Consider the following 21501-nt stretch of genomic DNA (forward strand, 5'->3'; position numbering starts at 1 on the left):
CCGACGACTCGATTACTCTAGCCATAGAGGCAGCCAATCAGCTCGCGACACCAAACACTTCAGGAACCTTGGGTGCATGATAGGAGGGCTCTAGTGAGCACCATATCCATTTGATGACCTTTTTTTTGACGTGACTTATTGTAGATTTGCCGTAAATGGCATTTTTTTTTACTTGGCCGGACAAATGAGAAGCGCTGAGGGCTCTCACCCGGTACAAAATTTAAGACAACAGGCCTGACCGGCCACAGGCCTGACCGGCCACAGGCCTGACCGGCCACAGGCCTGGTTGGGCGCGAACCTTGGCTCAGGGCGTCGCGTCGTCTGAGAGGAAGAATATTTGAAAGAATTAATCAACTCTAGCGGGTCGATAGCGATAAGCGCTGCATGAAGGAAATCGTCGACCACGCCGGCGCCGCGGCGGGGTGAGTATCAACAACTCGACATCAACGACATTATTTCGTTATCGCTGAGATAGTAGTTTTTCCTTTTTTTATATTGGTTTTGAGGTTATTTTTGGAACCCAATAATGAAACCACAAAAAATATCAGTAGCTAGCCCGCTCGTCCCGCTTCACAAACTAACAGCCCGTCGCGACATCCAGTTAGGTAGTTTAATAACCAAAACCGAACTTTTCCAATTTCTATCGCACGTTTTTTCTTTTTTGGTGTTTTCATAATTCTAGTTGGGAACGGACCGGCATCCCCCTGTAGAGGAATAACCGAGCAACCCTTTCCCAAAAGTAATTATCATCGGGACTAAACTGCAATCAAAAACACACCAAAAACGGCTTTGTTGAGATCACTTGCGGCCAGTGATGTACTCGGATTCAGTCACTGTTATTTTAAAACTGATATTTTTTATGTCACAATATTTTAGATATTTTATAATGAAACAATGAAGACATAGACAATTAGGTGATTCAAGCCTGAAAAGTCTTTACCAAACAAAGGACAGTCTCACAAAATTATTTCGACAATGTCCCCGTCGGGAATCGAACCCGGACCTCCAGATCGTGAGCCTAATGCTCTAACCACTTAACCACGGAGGCTAACAGACATATACATCTTTATTTTTTATTTTTGGGTATAATCTTCCACCCATAATTATTACTCTGTTCAAAAGAAAGAAAAGCAATAATGTAGCAACGTAATTCTATACAAAATAGTGATCCAAATATCAAGCGACATATATATTTTTATATAGGTATGCTTCTGCCATTACATTGTATTTTGGAATAATTATGTACCCGAGTAATGACCGTGACAAGTAATGATGTTTTTGTACCTCAAAAAGTGTATTATTTCATAAGATTTGTGTCTGTAACCTGTTACGTGTGTTTATTAAATAAATAAATGAGAAAATGGTTAGGTAATTATCACGTTTAAAGTGAACAACGCCATCTATATTGTTTTTAGTGAACGTAGCCTGGAAAGTCACTCATTGTTTCGATGTGGCCTTTTTAACCCCCCTTTTTATCATAGGCATTTGAATTAAAACACATAATACCCATTATTATGTCCATTATTATATGTTTATTTTACCCTTTTATTATTTATTATACCCATTATTATAAGTTTTAAACATTATAATAATGGGTTCTTACCGCGTTTAAACCAAGGGTTTGGAGACTTCCAATATGTCGACACTGTTGCAAGTCCCTTTTTTTGACGTGGCTTATTGTAGATTTGCCGCAGATGGCATTAACTACTTGGCCAGACAAATGGAGAGCGCTGAAGGCTCTCACCCAATTGCAAGTGCCATGATCACGGGATGACTGATGAAATTGGAGTGGAGTCTCATATACCCTGATTTAAACGCGGTAGGAACCCGTTAATACGTGTTTTAATTATGATAATAACCGCGTAAACCTGAAACAATATATACCTAGGTATTTGAATTTCTGCCCACGGTCCTGATCATCTCTTACTAAGTACGTTTAAACTAGAATATCTAATCTGGCTTAACATCACACAATACCGTTTACTCGCAGAATAAGGCATTAGATACTAAACACCAGAGAGATTAGGGAGCTCCGTAATCGTAACCGAAACTATCGGATATCCAATATAAAAAATCATCCGTAACCGAATTCAAAATAAAAGTATATATCGGATAGGAGCGGAGCCTAATTGAGACAAGTTGTGACAAGATCTTTTGATCGGCTGGCCGCTGCCATGTGCCGACAAACAAGATGCGCGCATTGTTTGTTTTTTTTTTCGTTGTAACTTTTGTCTGTATGAATAAAACCACTTTATAACCTATTTGTATTTTAATTTTAAATTCCTTAAAAAATAATATTCGTAACCGAAATTATCCGAAACTAACGGATAATCCGAAATAATTTATTATCTGTATCCGTACCGCATCCGGTATAATAATCCTTCTTAAATCCGTATCCAATCCGTATCCGAAATAATCCATAACATCCCTGCTAAACACTAATACGCTAAACAGATTATATTATTTACTATAATGTATAGTGTAGGTATCCTTAGAATCTCGGAGGAGCTCGGTGGCGCAGCGGTTCACGCGCTCGGTCTGCGATTGTTGAAGTAAAGCAACTTTCGCAAAGGCCGGTCATAGGATGGGTGACCACAAAAATAAAGTTTTCATCTCGAGCTCCTCCGTGCTTCGGAAGGCACGTAAAGCCGTTGGTCCTGGCTGCATTAGCAGTCGTTAATAACCATCAATCCGCACTGGGCCCGCGTGGTGGTTTAAGGCCCGATCTCCCTATCCATCCATAGGGAAGGCCCGTGCCCCAGCAGTGGGGACGCTAATGGGCTGATGATGATGATCCTTAGAATCAAGTACCTACCTATTCCTAAGGGCCCTAGCTCACTAGAACACCATGATGGCGCCACCACCAAAATGTATGCAGTTGTATAATTAATATTTGACCAATATATTAGCCCATGATAATTGTATGTGTTAACACTTCTAGAATGCGCGCAGTCGTATCAGGATTAAGGTGTATTCCGCCGGTATAATTCATGCAATTTAAATGGAAATTTGCTTCGCCTTTGGTAGTGCGTGAGATGATAATGCGGATTAAGATGAAACACGTTTACTTAGTGAATATCTAAATTATTCGGATGCAACCGTGATAGTTACCTCGCCAACAGCTATCCATGCATCATACTGCAACACGATTAACGTCGCTTAAAACATGTTTTGTCAATAAGGGACTTCCCAGGCTACGTTCACCAAAAACAATATAGATAATTAAAACACATAATAACGGGTTCTTACCGCGTTTAAATGGGGATATGAGACTCCCGATATTTCGACACTGTTGCAAGTGCCATGATCACGGGATGACTATCGGGACATGAATATCGGGAGTCTCATATCCCCATTTAAACGCGGTAAGAACCCGTTATTATGTGTTTTAATTATGATAATAACCGCGTAAACTTAAAACAATGTATAAACAATATAGATGGCGTCGTTTTTTTTTTTTTTTTTTAATTTAATGGGTTTGCTCTTGACTTCGTTCTTCCACAAGAAGAAGAGATCGACGTTGGAACGAGCTTACCCAAAAAATGCCTATTCACCCGTGATTTAAAGGACCCCAGGTTATAAGAGTCAGGAAACACCGACGCCGGCAGCCCATTCCATTCCTTGGCTGTGCGCATTATGAAGGATGAAGCGAAGCGCTTGGTGCGGATTAGTGGTATGTCAACCAAGTAAGGATGGTAACCCGCCGTAGGTCTGGATGTCCTCAGATGGAATGGACTTGGTGGAATGAGCTGATGGAGCTCCTGTGCACACTCCCCGAAGTACAATCTGTAAAAAACCGACAGACAGGCGACTTTACGGCAGTGGTCTAGGCTATGCAGTTTGGCTTATGATCTCGTTACTCGGGTACACAATTATTCCAAAATACAATGTAATAGCAAAAGCATGTATAAAAATAATTGTTGCTTGACATTTGCTACCTATATTGCTTCTCTTTATTTTGATCAGAAGGATGGAATTATACCTGGGTGTAATATTAAAAAGGGTTATCATTTATATCCAAAAACAACGATAAAAGATGCACATGTCTGTTACCCATGAAATTGGAAGGTTAAACGAAAAAAAATCAGTACAGCGCCATCTATATTGTTTTTGGGGAACATAACCTGGTTCTGTACGTCATCGGCGTGTTTCTGACGGGGAGCGCCGGTTCGATTCCCAGTACCGAATTTGTAGCAATAAGTTATAATGCAATTTTCACTATAACACAGTTGACTCGACCATTATAGACGGCGATACGGCTCAAAACACATTATTCTAACAGAAATCTCTAACATTTAGTTCTCTGCCTCTGACTGGCCCAATTAAGAATATAGTAGAGAGCCCATGTCAAGTGTTTTTTTATTAATAAATGTTCTCCTAGTAACTAAATACTTACAGAGAGGGTATGGATCTTCACCGCAGAGAGACAGTGGTGGTAACCCATTCGCCAGAGTTATCAAACCACCAGAAGCCCGCCGACAGCCTTACACTATCGACATAATTATTTTAAGAAAATAAAACTGTTATTTAAAAAAAAAAGTTCTACACAAAATATGGCCGACTAAGCCGCTTCCCAACCGCAGTTTTCACGACATAAAAAGCCACGCAACAGCCATCTCTAGTTTTAAATATTACAGTAGCTATCGAATTAGAATGTCTGTTAATCACCCTTCCCTCGTAATTAGTTCGCGAAACACCAGGCTTTAACCGAAAAACGTAATGTAATTTTAATTTTAATAATAGCAACCCTTTTGGGAATGGAACTTTTGAATTTCCGCCGGTGTCTGACTTTCCCTCTCATTTGCAAACGCGTAAACAATACTATGAAACATGTTTACGCAAAATGCGTATCGCATATTTTTTTTTAAGTAGGTAGAGGAAAAACAGCCTAGCCTGGGAGTTTCACATAATTATCGTCGTGTATAGGTATATTATAGTATTGTTTTTGTTTAAATGAAACATTTGAATAAAATATATGCTTCATAATATTACAATCTAGCTTACAAGCTAATAAGCAATTTAATCTTTAACCTAAACTACTATACTTAAATAAAATATTATTTCCTAAGAGTTTATCCACTGTGTCACCTTAGATTTTCATTCAACGGGAAGATACTTTCTTCACGTGGTCTCTAATGACAAAAAAAAATGCGATCGGGTCCATCAACTATTATTACTAACTAGATAGATAGACTCGTATCTAAGTATTTTTTTTATTTGGAATACTTACTGAAAGATCGAGACGTCACGAAAATAAAAAGAAGAAATGCAAGTAACTACGATCTCTATCCACGCTAAGTAGCAATCTGAAATCTACTAAAAACCTGATTGAATTACGCAACAATTTTACAGGGAGGGTCAAAAGAACAATCCATCTTGGTTCTCCGAGACAAGCGAGTTACTCAACTCTCCTCTCATTGTCGTGGTAATTTGTTAAAGTTAACACAGTGCTGCCTAGGTGGGGTACGGGTTGCCAGCACATAAGACCGCCCTTCAAACATAAATACCCACTAAGCCCAAGCTAACTAACAGAAATGAAAGCTCACACTCAACTGGTTAAGACGAAATGATGATTGTAACAATTTATCATTTTAATACGTAGCAACCCTTGTTAATAGACTGTCGAGGGAATTAATAGTCTGAACATTATTTTCCTTGTAAATTTTGCGGGTTCCACTCATAATCCAGTACTGGCCGTCAGTTGGTCCAATGAATTAATAATGCGAATACAAATGACACTAGTCACTATGTATTTTTCGTTAAGTACGTCGTATTTTTCCTTTTTATTTAAGCAAGTATGAGTAATAAACTGGTATTACGGGAGTTTACAGCAAATTGCGTCTTTTAACAAACGGTAAAAAAAGTTAAAAGATTCGAGAGAAAAGGTTAGTGTACCAACTTGACTACTGAACTTAGAAAAAGTATAAAATGCGGTACTTTCCCGGCTATGTTCCTCAAAAACAATATAGATGGCGCTGTACAGATTTTCCTTCGAATTTCATGGATAACAAACATGTACATCTTTTATTTTTGTTTTTGGATATAAATGATGACAATTTTTATTACACCCAAGCACAATTACATCTTCCACCCATCATTATTCTGATTAAAATAAAGAGAAGCAATATAGGTAGATAGCAAGATAATGCTATACATAATGTGATGCAAACATCAAGCAACAATTATTTTACATTGTTTTAAGTTTACGCGGTTATTATCATAATTAAAACACACAACAGTGGCACTTGCAACAGTGTCGAAATATCGGGAGTCTCATATCCCTACTTTAAACGCGGTTAGAACCCGTTATTATGTGTTTTATCAAGTTTTTTTTACATATTTCTGTTTCTGCAATTACACTGTATTTTAAAATAATTATGTACCCGAGTAATAAGAAAATAGGTAGGTAATTATCATGTTAAATCTGTACAACGCCATCTATATTGTTTGTAGAGAACGTCTCCTGGAAAATCCCTCCTTAAATTTTAACTTATTTGTATATTTACTTGATATAGTTTATACCTGTGTCGAAATTAACATTTATTATTTTTTATGTCGTAAAAACTAACAAAAGGAGTTTTAATAACACATCCTAAAAAACATTCGCCTGCTTTTTTTTCTGACGTGACTTATTGTAGATTTGCCGCAGATGGCATTAACTACTTGGCCGCAAACCATTCGCCTGAAAACCGCGTACGATATACTTACCACAATTTATATTTAAAAGCAAATAGGCTATGGTGAAGATCATATGATAAGTATATGTTTAGAGTATGAAAAATGCAAGACCCAGGTTCTGGCTGTATTTTATACGACATTTTGTCATCTGCCCACCCCCTTGCGGACGTGGGTCGCGTGCCTAATGTGCGCGACGCCGCGACTTTACACAAGCGGGAGAAACAGAGTATACGTCATACATTGACTTGTTTCATATATCATTTTTTCGAATGTAATCAAAAATCAACAATAAGTTAAGGGGTCTAAAAATACCTCTTAATACAATACATCTAAAAAAGGCAATGTAGCCTTTTTAGACGCACTGGAGGGTTAAAAAAGCCACATTCATCTAAATGTCTAAGTCATTCAGCAATTCATCTAAAAAAAACAATATTGCAATTTGACATTCGCGCATATAAAAGTAAGAGCGCAATGCAAACAAATGTCAAATAGCACTATTGTTTTTTTAAATGAATTGCTTCGATGCGACCTTTTTAACCTAGGTCAGAATAAAATACGTTATTAAAATGTTCCATTTGAGCTCATTACTTATGAGGCGAAGTAAATCGCACTAATAGAAAGAAAAATATTTAGGTTGCCTTTTTTTAACGTGACTTAGACTGTAGATTTGCCGCAAATGGAATTAAATATGAGGAGCTCTGAGGGCTCTCAGTACTAAAATTTAAGACAACAGGCCTGAGAGTGGCCAGTTGGGCTCTGCCGTTGCAGCTCTTGAATTAGTGCCGTCGTCACTAACAATACGTGCAAGACAGAGATGCAGCTAATTTTAGTCCTTTCAAATTAAGTTAAAATTGGGTTGGTGGTTGCCCTTCGTTTAACTTCATTTTTGTAGCGTTCACAAAAGCGAATGCATCTTGACTGAACCCCATTCTGTAGGGCAATCTACTTTTAATAAGCTTTGTCATTAATCATTACATAATGATGTGTTATTGAAATATACTAATAAAAATCAAGCATCATTTTCTTGGCTAGCAATGGACTGAATACCGCGTGCGCCACTCGGGACACGCATATATTGCTCGTTATATATCGACTTCGATGAAATGTGAGTAGTATAAAATATTCGAGGGCCATCGGCAGTATGGTCACGTGTATGGTCCACACTCTGAATGCTGTTACTGGTAATCAGGCGATTTCAAACGACCAGAAGATCTTTTACATATAAGTACCTACCATTATCATCGTGTTAATAAAAAAATACATTCCCATATTGATTTTCTCCAACAAAACCTCGCAAGGCACTAGTAATATTCCTTTTCCTGGACGTTTCTTCTTACTTATATTTCTAGAAAGAAAGTAAAAATTATTATTTTCGGACACCACAGACACAGACAGACATATACATTTTAGTACTAACTATTACGTAATACTATATTGCTAATCAAAATTCTAGATTGAGTAAATTAAATTCATCTTTTTTGGCGTTATTAATTTTATTCATTTTTTTACAATAAAATACCAGATTATATTTTGTATTTGTCAGAAAATAAATTTAAAGCCCACGTGAAGGTTACTTTATGTAAAAAATATTATTTTTATATTTTAAAAATAACTTTTTTACAAGGTTTTCTTGGATTACCTAAATGATAAAATTGTCTGGTTTTAAACGTGTTCCTCTAGTCATCAGACAACTTATAATGTATACCCTCATTGATTTAAAAGATGTTTTGCTGTTGCAGTTTCTTGTAATTTCTTCTCCTCAGCCGTAACACCTTGCGAAATGACGTAAATTCAAAAATGTTACATTGACCATCAACAAGTTTATCCATGATAATTACGTTGAATAAATGATTCTGATTTCTGTTACTAACTACTTACTACGTAGTCAGTAGGTGCCGTGGTCCGCGTAAAACAACACGAACCTCCGCTCTATGCGAGGTACGTTATCATTCCATCTCAGCTTCGAGACTGCTTTCAAGATCATGTCAATGTAACAGTTCTTACAAAAACAGGGACTTGAAACCTCAAGTGAATGACATGATCTTGACATGATCTTGACCCTTCAGGTTGAAGATTGAAATACCTCAAGATTAACCAATCTTGAGGGCAGTCTCGACTGAGATTAGTTTATTAATATCCAGAATCAAGTCGTCAAGAGCCAATAAAAACTGTAAGTAAGTATTTCAATCTTCAACCTGAAGGGTTCATCGAGCAAAGTTGCGATCGCTACTAAAACGTTAGTCCGTCAACCAAGAACCAAGTTAATAAACTAAACAGTTGTGGGTACTGTGGCCGCACAGAATCCTTGCCATATATTATTCTCAGAGCATTTCCGATGCCGTAACCAGCAACAAAGGCTCGGTATAAATTTCTTTGCAATAAAAGTTCCCTATAAGGTTGTTTACTGGCGTCTAATTTAGTATTTATGCAGTGTAAACAGGGCACAAAGGAAGTGGCCGGTAGCCGGCCACCATTCAAGCTGGCTCTCAAAATATGACAATGCTTTAGTAAGCGCGTGAACACACCTTTAGGTACCGATAGAGACGCGCTAAAACGACGCTTTCACAGTGGCCATAGTTCATAGTATTATCATGAAATAACTATATGTACTTACTACGTAAGAAAGGCCTCAAAGATCATTTGATTCGATCGACAAAAAAAACATAGGTCTTACTTAAAAAAATATGTACTTATATCCATCGAGCGACTCACAAAAATGGCTGCAGCTACTGACTCTACGCCGACAGACAGGCATGACTTTATTTTAGTATAGGTACCTCTATATACGTCCCATTGTTTGGCACAGGCCTCCCCTCATTTACCCGTTGCGGTGGGGTATAAAACATACTCCAGCAGTATAGTAGTAAGTACGTGTTGAGTCTTATCTTTTCTTGTCTTGTCTGCCCTAAATCCTGAAGTATCCCAAAACTGGGCAAAGACGCCTACGTCCATTCGTACTTAGATACGTGAAACCTAAAAAAGCCTGAAAGTCTTATTCGGTGCACAGTTTTAGCTGCCCCGGCTCGGTTATTGTTCCCCGCAGAGAAGGCGCGTGAAATTCAGCGCACCACCTACCGCCTGAGTTTATTGCTCTCAAATTGTTTGCATTATTTATTTAATTTAAAAGCGAAGAAACCCGCGCGCGATCATGCTGCTCCGACGAGCCGAATGAGAGAGAAAGAATGCAAAGTATAAATAAGTTGTTGAGTTAAGCGGGGGGTACAGAAAGCGTACATATTGTTAAAACCAATTTTGAAGTTGGTTTATGGTTTATTAAACAGATAAAAAATAGGTATAAGACGACCAGTATTGCGTTTCTCAAACAAACGATAATTATCAAAATAATTTTCTTCTCCAAACTAGCGACAGAATCAGATTTTGAAACCCATTTATTAAAGTCTTTACAAATGTGCCGTCTCCCTTCAGGCAATATCTAATAAGTACTTTGAGTACCCACCCAATATGCTTTTTGAACAATTAATACTTTTTTTTGGAATTGTTTGGCCTGGTTACATAGACCTTTAGGCCACGTCTTCATTTTGGAGCTGGTTCCAGCAGACACATAGAAATATGCACTTATATTTTTTGAAATGTTTTCTTAATGTAATTATAAATGGGTTGGACAAATTAATAATTATTCAACTTGTATAAGCCCAAAAAGATTTTTATCCCACTGCTTGGCAAAGGCCTCCCCTCTGAGCTTCCACTACTCCCTGTCCTTCTCCAGTCCGTCTGAAACTCTTCCAGGGGGGTTTAGGGGGTAAAAAGGCGATATCGATATTTGAAATTTGTTGACGTTACTCACTTACTTTTATATGCGCAAATGTCAAAGAATAGCAATAAGAATTGCTTTTTGGGAGAATTGCTTCGATCTGGCGTTTTAAACCCCCCTGGTATTTCCATCATGTCTCAACTTTCCTGGCTCGACCTCTGTCTCTGCGTCCAAGAGGTGACCGGTTTTGCCATAAAGATATACTGTGTACTCGTAAAAAGTGTCTCAAATCCTCTACGATGAGTGTATCCCCGTCCTTACCCCAAACACCTGGCGAAGTGTAGGTGAGCTCAGCGCAATTCAGCAACCGTGTTACTTTCGGGTAATGTTCCTTGTATCGCGATAAACCATCGCACCTACCAATCAGCGCAGGCTATTAACATTTCCGGGGTAGGCTGGCGTCCCGATTCAAACGTAAAACTTAGATAAACATAAAAACACAAGTAGCCGAAGTATATCCCACTGATGGGCACAGGGTTACCCAAAATGAAACCGGAGGAAGTATGGTGAATACTGGACTAAATATAATATATAAATAAATCTGCTTAAAAATACAGCAGCTTCTGACAACCTGTAGTAGTTGCAAGAAAAGCCTATGCTCAAGGCTCTAGACGTTCTTAAAAATATATATATGTATATAATTTAGATAATTTGGTTAACTAATTAGTATATTTTGGTTCCCAGGCGGTTATTCCTGTGCATTTCTATCTTCTAAATAGTCATTAACCTTTTAATAACCTTTTTCACAAAATGTATATTAAAACTCTTGAAAGAGTCTGAATGTCAATGAATACCTACTTAAGTATTTCAAGTTCCACTGTGAACTTTCACTCACCCGCCAGGTTATTGATTATGTGTGTCGACAGTTCCCTGTCCGAGTCTATATATTAAGTGAAATAGCCTCGTTAGGAACAATAATGAGCTAGTTACCGCGCGATTGTTTTAATACAGAAGCCCTGCGGAAATGAACGCCATTTGTTCGTGTTACACGCCTTCCGCCATCTTGATTGTTACACTTTGGCGGGAAACTTGTGAAAGCCGGACATCCTGAAACCCAAAAAGGTTATAAAGGAAAAGTTTGTCATTTGAAGTTCGTTCGTTTGATTTTATGTTTTTGCATTACGTACGTAGTAATGAAAAAACGTAAATAGTATAATTTTTCATACAGCTCCTCTTTTATAATATTGTATTCTGAATCAATATTTATATATTAAGATGTTAAAAATCTGTTTGGTTATACAATTAAATCGTAAACAATTATATTTCATATTTTTTATCACGATAAATTCAGGTGACCTGTTATTTACCCTATGGGGTGCACTTGACTTAAACAGTTGCATTCATCGTCACGGTCAGTGAACTACAATAACCATCGCATTACGTGGCTCAAATGAGATCAACCGTCAACCCGCACCACCCTTATTATCAAAAACCACTTTGTGCTTGCTCCCCTTCCCTCTCGCCGCACAAATCACTTGAAAATGAGATAAAACCTAACAATAGGGCCTTTACCCAATGCGAAACGCCACCAAACGGCACGCATTCAATTTTATACGCTAAAACTTAACAATAAAATACAAGTTCCCACCGCGTTATAGCGTCGTGGTTACATTTCAGAGCATATGCATCCATTATAAACACTCATGCTTTGAATTGTTAGCTAATTTAATGCAAACAATGCTTTTACAAGTAAGTATTTTATGCTCAAGGGGCAAGGGTTCGAATTATTACCCGTAAAACTAGCGCGTTTGAGGGAAATATGAATGTCAATTATATTACGAACTTGTTGATTATTCTGATTTGCCTTTTCATGACATTTTTAAAAAGGAGCTTGTTGATTGCTAGTGCACTAAAGAAAAAGGAGAAAATTCAAATCGCGTATACCCATTCGGGAGTCTTAATCGTAGTGTCACGGGTTGAAATTCCGGCTCAAGTACCTAAAGCCTGAACTCTTGGCTTTATCGTAGATAATTGATATCACGTGGTTTCTAAGATTTGTGCCCGGTTAATGCCAATGAGATCGCCACTCGCCCCCTATTAGGTATGGGTCTTAAACATAGCAGCAGTTGCCGAGGAGGTATGTAAATATAGCGTATTGTATAATGTACACCTCTGCCTACCCCTTCGGGGATAAAGTTTAAATTACTATAACGAGTTACTAACAGTTTCTACCACGTGTCTACACACTGTGAGCTGACGATAAGACTCGGTGAAGCGTGGGTTACGTGGGTACTTCTATCACGCGATGGATGTGCACCTGCCTACCCCAATTGGATATATAGTAGTAAGATTATTTAATAAAGCAATAAATGAAAATAGAAGATTCAACAAAATATATATACTATGTTTTTATATTGTTTTATTTCACCAGCATCACAGATCATATAATACTAACGTACAGATGCCTCACGTCATACAACGAAACCGTGCCGTTCTAACTCGGGCAATTCTTCGGGCTATTTTTAGTTCTAATAAATGACCACTAGATGCCGCTAAAACGCCCTTTTTTTAGCGGCATCTAGTGGTCATTTATTGATGGGATCGAACGAATCGAGCGACATCTAGTGAAATTTCAGCTTACTGAGTGCAAGTTATTGCAAGCACAATATATTTACTTAGAGTTAGAGTAAAATTAAGATAATAGATGGCGCAAACGGATTTTTTTTCTCAACGTTGACATGTTAGTATTATAATCTGTGACAATGATCTGTGACATTGTCAAGGTGACAGTTGTTAGTTGACATACGATTATATCTGATGTTTGGTGGGCAAAGAATACAAGGTCTTTCTTTGTTTGGTGGGGTTTATTGATTACGTCTTCATTTTGTATTGGCAAAAATATATCTCCAACTCCTGTAAGTATCTAATTAGTTACTAAAACTGGAAGATAATTAAAAACATAGCTAAGGTCCTACCTAGAACGCAATCGTCCCTTATCATCCCGGGCGTGTCGTAAAACCGACTAAGGAGAACCTTTATGAAAGACAAGTCTTTTCTAGCATGATGAAACATTACATTGGACCACCGGTTAAGCACCTTTGTATAAAGTGCTTCCAAATTGGTCTCTGCTTACTCGTGGCTCTGCCCAGCCTAATCGGGATTACAGGCGTGAGTATAAGTATGTATGTAGTAGATACTTTTTTGTGTAGCTGTCACCTATCTATGGTACAAATCATAATATACTGTTTGTTGAAAAAAGTTAAATAAGTCTAGTTAGGCAGTGAGCGTGTTGTGAATTTAAGCCTGTAACTTATTTCAGATCTCTAAAGACGATGATAACCATTGTGAAGAATGACATGCAAAGGCTATTAGAACCACATATCAACAATTTTCTGACCATGACCAAGTGATGAATATGATACAAGTCTACCTCATGAAAGCCACACTACTTTTCAAAGAAAAATATTTTCTTTAGAGTTGTAGGTATTATAGTGAAAACTTAATCTTGACTTCTGTTCTGCATAAATGAGAATCGCACTATGCCAGGTATGTATGCTTAAATTATTATCCCATTAACCCATTTCTTTGAGCCCGAATATCTAAATGTTCAATAAAGTTGATAAATTTCAAACTCATCGGATTACATGCGTAATAGGTCATCCATGTGTCTAAATGTAAAAAATAGAGCCTACTATTACTACTCCATGCCACCAATCTACTCATTGGTATATGAGAGTATTAACTCACACTTAGTCTCCTTCTCAGGGCGGACAGAGCAGAGTTTTGGCACACAAGGTGTACATACACTGCAATATACCTACTATTATTATATAGTCACTATTACTCTAATATAAAATAGGTCATAATGGTAGACTTATCTGTGATACATTGATAAACTAATGCCTATAATACCTAATGGGTGGTAGAAATGTTTTGTTCTGAATATCATTGCCGATCAAAATTAATATGCTCTTTTAATAACTATTATATTTTCATTTGTAGGTAACATAATGTAGCGAGTACCCTGGTTGAGTCAAGGTAATATAAAATAAGTGGAAAGATAATGTGGCCCAAGTAGTAAAGGAAAGGATGTGCAAACAGCCGAATGTGAATCTGGCAATAATGTGCCTGTTTAAATGAGTTTTAGTTGAGTACCAAATAGTTACCTAGGTTTTCCTGGGAAAAACACTGATCCAGCTTTTCTGATTCAACTGAGTTTGTGTATGGTTTTGAATAAATAACTAAACAATAGAAATGTGTCTTTTTTATTTTACTATCCACTTTCCATTACATAGATAGATATCATTTAAAGTAACTATAAATAACTAATTGTTCATTACAATTTATATAAAAGTAGTATTAGTATATTATAATTAAGATACCTACTTGATTATTAAAATTAACAAATTACAATAAATATTCAATTAAACTACTTCTTTAATTCAAAAGGTATTACATTTTGTTATTGTTAGATACAATACTAATTTCTTTTTTAATACTTTGCATTTTGGCGTGTCTTCAGTAATTGACAACCGTCTTCTCTTCGGCATGTTGCACTGGTATGCTACTGCTGGCGGCTCCACGAGCTCTTCAAGTTCGCGGTCGCGAAGCCGTTTATTTTTGTACACCTTTTTCGGTGTCAGTACTTTAAAAGTACCTGATGAACCTAAAAAGAAAAATAGTATGTATTAAATAATGTCGTGAATCTTATCTTCTTATCGTGGGTGGAATACCAGCCTCATCAACCCTAGTGTCAGGGTTATGATTGAGTCGCCAAAGGCCCCAAAAGATGAATGTAAAGCAAAGTTGTTGGAGATAACAATACCTAACATAAAGGAAGAAAAGGGCAATTATAACATTCATTAAAGTAGGTAGGTAACTAACGTATTAACGTAGCCATTTTATAAATATTAAAATGTGTATAAGTGATTCCTAAAAGATAGACATAGGTAGGTACTTATAAAAAACCACAATACATTGTTTTGTTATATCTCAAAACCATTAGGCAGCTTTTTCGATGAAAGCTCCCACTAGTCTTGATTTTTTTCGGACATACTTAGATTGAACATCAGCGCTCAAAAAGTGGGACGCAAAGTTACTGTTAGTGCGTGTTCACACCAAACGTATAGTCAGCCGCCGATTGTGCGCAGGCTCACTATAAGCCTCAGTGTGAACGTAAAAATAAATGGTATTTTTTGTTCACATTAAGCTTACAATACGCTGTAGCTGACAATACGCCATTGGTGTGAACAAAACAGTCGGCTTGTATACGTTCACACCAAATGCGTACGCTGAGCGGCCGACTATTTTTCATATAAAATGTGCAAATACTTGACTGAACTGAATTGAAAACAATCCGCCGGCCGATTTGAATCCAATACGCTGGCGTTCAGCCGCGTAGCCAATCAGCGTCCGCGGCGGTAGTGACGCACTTTATTAGTCGGCCGCCGACTATCAGCGTCTACGCATAGCGTCATGGCGTATTGTCGGTTTGGTGTGAACGAAAAAGCGAATATGTATGGAATTACAATACACTGCGTAACGCTCGCTCACTGTCGGCGGCTGACAGTCAGTTTGGTGTGAACACTGCCTTAATATAGCGACGTGATTTCTCCGCGGTGCGCGATTAGGCGCCGAACTGGCAACATGCGAAGTGCGTGGTAAAAAGTTGCAAATATAGAAGCTCAAAGAAAAAATATATAACAAATAAATATATATATGTTTCTTGTAGGTAAGTCATGACATTGCTGCATTGGTGCTAATTCCTGTAAACACATCTAACTTTATTTTAAGTTATATCTGTCATTATTATTTTTTTTCTTTTGAGTTAGCCGCCAACAAACAGACGAGCAAATGGCGTGGGAGCTTTGTTTTATAATAATAATATTATTATAATGACAGATAGAATAAAAAATAATAATGACAGATCTCTCAATGCGTCTTATCGGGGCTTCGGGGGATGCTAGGGCTGGTAGTTATTTCTGTCAGAGAATTAGCCTGGCGATTCTGAGGGGTAACGCTGCCAGCCTGTTGGGCACCTTGCCTCGATGTGACGCATCGGAGGTGTTTTATTTATAGGGTGTGTTTGTTTTGTTTTTAATTGTTTGAATAAATTGATTTTAATTATAATGACAGATATAACTTAAAATAAAATAAATAAAAATAATGATTAGATTACTGACGTGTTAAAGGCAACCAGACGAGATATAGAATGTAAACAAAGTTTCAGAGGTTCAAAACATTTATATTTGAATAAATTATCATAAAGTTCGAATTTTAATCCCTGTCGTCTGTACTAGACAAAAATGATTCGTCGGAAGAGTCCGAGTCAGCTGTGTTTATGATAAAACTATCTATCGTATTATCAATCATGTTGTCAATACTGTGTTTAAATCAACAACTACTCACAATACTAGCAAAAATCAAAAATAAAAGTAACAGAAACGGAATAATAAGAACAAAAATCTAAGTAGGTAAATACGGGGACGAAAAAATATGTATTACTTCGAACGCAATCCAAACAGAAATGAACTTGTTAATAAAATGGCGGTCCAAATGTTGACAGCTGCGGTACCGACTGCTTTCCTGTACCTATCACGAAACACAACGACAGCTGTCGTTGATCAACTGACGCCATAACTGCGCGTACGATTGATAACACACACACACACAGACAGAGATGATAATCCCTGGTTATCGCAATGTAACTCAGTAATGGTCCGTTTGTTTACGTTTTTTATCTCGTCTGGCTACGCTGCGGTATAGGTTTTGCGTTAAAGAGCCACAAACATAGTAGGTACCTACCTACTTAAGTAAGTGGAATGATAAGGCTTTATTACCTACATTAACTCGATTCATCTGCCACACACGATGCGTCAGGTCATCGTGTGTACCAATGTAACCTACCTACCTATAAAATGTATGACGAAATCGTGGGTCGTCCACCAATGAACTGTTTATTTTATAACACTGCCCGATCCTGATGCCCGAGCCCGCGATCTCGACGCATCGCGTTTGGGTAGTTTAATAAATAACCGCTATAATATATACCTATAAGCCCTGTAAGCGCGGTGCACTGTTTTGTACAAGATTGTAAACAACTACGTCTCAATTCCGTGTGTCGAGCAACTATAGACTTTATGTCATTATAAAGATAAGATCCATTCTAGCTTGTTGCGTTGCGCGAGGTCACGTGTTATTACGATTGTAGGTAAGTAGGTAGGCAGGTACCTACCTACTGGCTGAGTCGCGCAAACGCAAATGATAGATACGTACGATGCGATGCGATGCGTAGTAGGTACCTAGGTATGTAGGTAAATCTGCCTGTATGTTTGTTACCCCTTCAGGCTTAAACAACTGGTTACGTTATGGTAGGTTACATTACCTACCCATCTACGACAATCGCCGTCTGCGTAAAGTTGAAAGCGAAAAGCTACTTTTCTACCTATAGCTACCTAACTTACCTAGGTAGATACTTACCTATTAAGGTATTATAAACTGCCTATACATATACGTCCCACTGCTGGGCACAGGCCTCCCCCCAATCAACCGGAGGGGGTATGGAGCATATTCCACCACGCTGCTCCACTGCGGGTTGGTGGAGGTGTTTTTACGGCTAATAGAGCAGCTGTCAAGTGTTAACAGAGGCAAACCTGCTCTGGAAGTTTTATTCAGTTTTGTGTCTAAACAGTGATAAAGTGACTGCAAAACATTACTAAAGTGCAATTCATAAACTGTGGAATCTGTGACATTGTTATTCGCGCGTGAAACACACAAATAATAACAAAAATAGTGCATTGAATACCGCGAGTGACAATCTAACGGCGTCAAAATCAAAAACTACCCTCATTCATTTTATTTTATCTTCCAATCGTTCGACTATCTCTTTTACTTTCATCTGTCATAATGACAACTGACATCTGTATCAGTGTTGCCATTATAGGAAACTATTAAACTCCCAAAACCTACAAAAAAAAAAAAATGTCGGAAGTGGCTGGCCAGGATTCCGACAAAGAAAAAGCCACTAGTGGAAATTTAACACCTAAGAATAAATTCCCACTGCCAACATATAGAAAAATAAACCTAGACCCGCATAATCAAATAGATGATGGTGAAAATGACTGGCAGACAATACCAGTGCTCAGACAAAGGAAAAGGATGCGCTCAAGCCCCACACCGCCGCCAACTGATCGTTTTAATACTCAAAATCGTTTTTCACAACTAAACGTAGATGAAATATCAGAAAAATCAGAAACGATTGCTCCGAAAATTTACAAACCACCACCTATAGTACTGTATGGAATAAAGAACATCTCCAAACTCAAGGAGGTCATCGAAAATGTCTTAGATCAATCCCAATACTCATTCAAGATTGTAACGAAAAATCAATTACGTGTTACAACTGTTAATACCAGTGCCTACAAAAAGCTTATGGAAGTGGTTCGTGAAAAACAACTAATAGGCCATACATTCATTCCTAAAAGTGACAGACCCTACAGGATTGTAATTAAAAACTTACACCACTCTACACCAACTGATGCTATAAAGGAGGCCATTGAAAATACGGGAAACACTGTAATTGGCGAAATAATAAACGCTAGACATGGTTCCGAAAAGACACCTCTCTCAACCTGGTTTGTCAACCTTGCTCCCGGGCCTAACAATGAGATAGTAAAAAATCTGAGATACATTTATCATACTTCTATATCGATTGAAGACCCCAAGCGTAAGAAAACAATTCCCCAGTGTAAACGCTGCCAACAATATGGTCACACCAAAAACTACTGTATGCGCCCCTACAGATGTGTGAAGTGCGCAGAAAACCATAATACAATCGACTGCCCAAAAAAAGATAGAAAACAGCCGGCTAAATGTGCACTATGTCTAGGCGATCATGCTGCAAATTACAAAGGCTGCAAAGTATTCCAAGAAATACAGAAGAGGAAATTCCATTCAAGAATTACACAGAGTACTGTAACATCACAAAACAAAACGCAAGAGATGAATGCTTTCACCAAAACTGACCTACCCCACAAAGAAATACAACATGAAAAAAGTATGACGTCAGCAAACCCTGAAATCACATATGCTCAAATTACAGCAGGAACTAACCTAGAACTAATCTTAGCCAAACAATCTGAAAAGTTAGATCGTCTCATTGACCAAATGGGAACCCTCATGGGTCTCCTGACAACAATTGTCAATAAATTGGTCCACTAAAATGGCAGTTAAAATAGCTACATGGAACATTAACGGCCTTCTTGGGAAGAAACATGAAGTGGAGGCTTTTATAAAAATGCACAATATAGATGTCTTACTGGTTACCGAGGCACATCTTACGGCTAAGGTATCATTCCGTCTCGATGGTTATAACACCTATGCCACTTATCATCCAGATAACACAGCACATGCAGGCACAGCAGTAATCATCAAACAAAATGTGAAACACCATACACTACCAGAGTACCGAACTCCTAAAATACAAGCCACATCTATATTGATATACGATAAACAGAGTTCTATTACAATATCATCTGTGTATTGTTCTCCAAAACAGAAAAGAAATCCTGAAACAATTGAAGACGATTTTAATAGTTTCTTTCAAACACTCGGCAATAGAGTAATAGCAGGAGGTGACTGGAATGCTAAACACACTATGTGGGGCTCGCGTCTTACAAACACCAGGGGACGTCAGTTATACAAGAGCATACGCCAACAACAATTCGACATTCTGTCGACCGGACAAGCTACTCATTATCCAACAGACTCAACCAAAATCCCGGATCTGTTAGACTTCTTCGTCTACAAAGGGGTTCAATCTCACTTTCTCGCCATTGAAAGCTGCCTGGATTCTTCATCAGACCATGTACCACAAATCGCAACCTTGAGTTTTACCTTGATACATCGAACAATTCCTGCTTACTTATACAATAAGCACACAGACTGGGGTGCGTTCTACCAACACCTAAATGAAAACCTAGATCTCAGACTAAGTATGAAAACGAATGAAGACATCGATAGTGCTGCCGAGTACATAACAAAGAACATTCAGGAAGCTGCATGGCTGTGTACTCCAATACCCCGAGTAACATCAAAGGCACCGTTCAACCAATACATACCAAATGTCGTCAGGGAGAAAATCTTGGAAAAACGGCGCTTACGGAGAGTTTGGCATTGCAGTCGACACCCAGCTGATAAAAAGGACTTTAATAGAGCTGCGGCAGAGCTTAAAAAACTTTTGATTGATACCGAGAATGAAACGCTGGAAGTACATTTGCAAAACCTAACACCCGCTGCTCCCACCAAAAACGAATATTCGCTATGGAAAACCGTAAAATGTCGTGAAAAACCTCAATCAGCTCAGCATCCACTCAGAAATGTAAATGGCACGTGGGCAAAAACAGACCAAGAAAGGGCGGAAGCGTTTGGATTGTTTTTAAGTGGTGTTTTTACGACCAACGAAGATCTTGGTGATAGAGATACGGATCGAGAGGTGACATCATTTCTAAAAAGCGATCTCCAGCTTAGTCCTCCTGTACGATGCTGTACGCCTGCAGAGCTCCGTCGGACAATACATGACCTTGAACTCAAAAAAGCCCCCGGGTTTGACCTAATAACAGCGGAAGTGCTAAGAAACTTACCAAGAAAGGCGCTGGTCTTGATCGTTTCTCTGTTTAACGCCATATTAAGGTCTGCGTATTATCCAAGTATTTGGAAAGTCTCGCAGATAACAATGATTCCAAAACCTGGAAAGCCGCCACATCTGACGTCCTCATATCGACCCATAAGTCTTCTTCCGGTTCTGTCGAAGGTGTTTGAGAGAATCTTGGCAACACGACTGAATGAATGTCTCATGGAAGGGTCGCTCATTCCAGAACATCAATTCGGGTTTCGGAGGCATCACTCAACTATTGAGCAGGTGCATAGAGTGTGTGAGCACGTTAGAAAATCCCTCGAACACAAGAAATACTGTTCAGGAGTGTTCCTCGACGTGCAACAGGCCTTTGACAAGGTCTGGCACGATGGCCTAAAGTACAAGCTCAAAAAAACGCTACCACATAATATGTACCTTCTCTTAGAATCCTACCTAGAGAGCCGCATTTTCTATGTTA

At 38.2% G+C, this 21501-nt stretch overlaps 1 long non-coding RNA gene across 1 annotated transcript; it reads left to right on the top strand.

The window, feature by feature from the left end:
* Nucleotides 1–12837: 12837 nt before the first annotated feature.
* On the top strand, nt 12838–14614 carry LOC126380181 (uncharacterized). The gene is made up of 3 exons (XR_007568441.1): nt 12838–13305; nt 13710–13936; nt 14393–14614. It is a non-coding gene; the product is annotated as an uncharacterized LOC126380181 (long non-coding RNA).
* Nucleotides 14615–21501: the final 6887 nt, after the last annotated feature.

This window comes from Pectinophora gossypiella, chromosome Z, assembly GCF_024362695.1.
Source record: "Pectinophora gossypiella chromosome Z, ilPecGoss1.1, whole genome shotgun sequence".
NCBI classification, from domain to species: domain Eukaryota; kingdom Metazoa; phylum Arthropoda; class Insecta; order Lepidoptera; family Gelechiidae; genus Pectinophora; species Pectinophora gossypiella.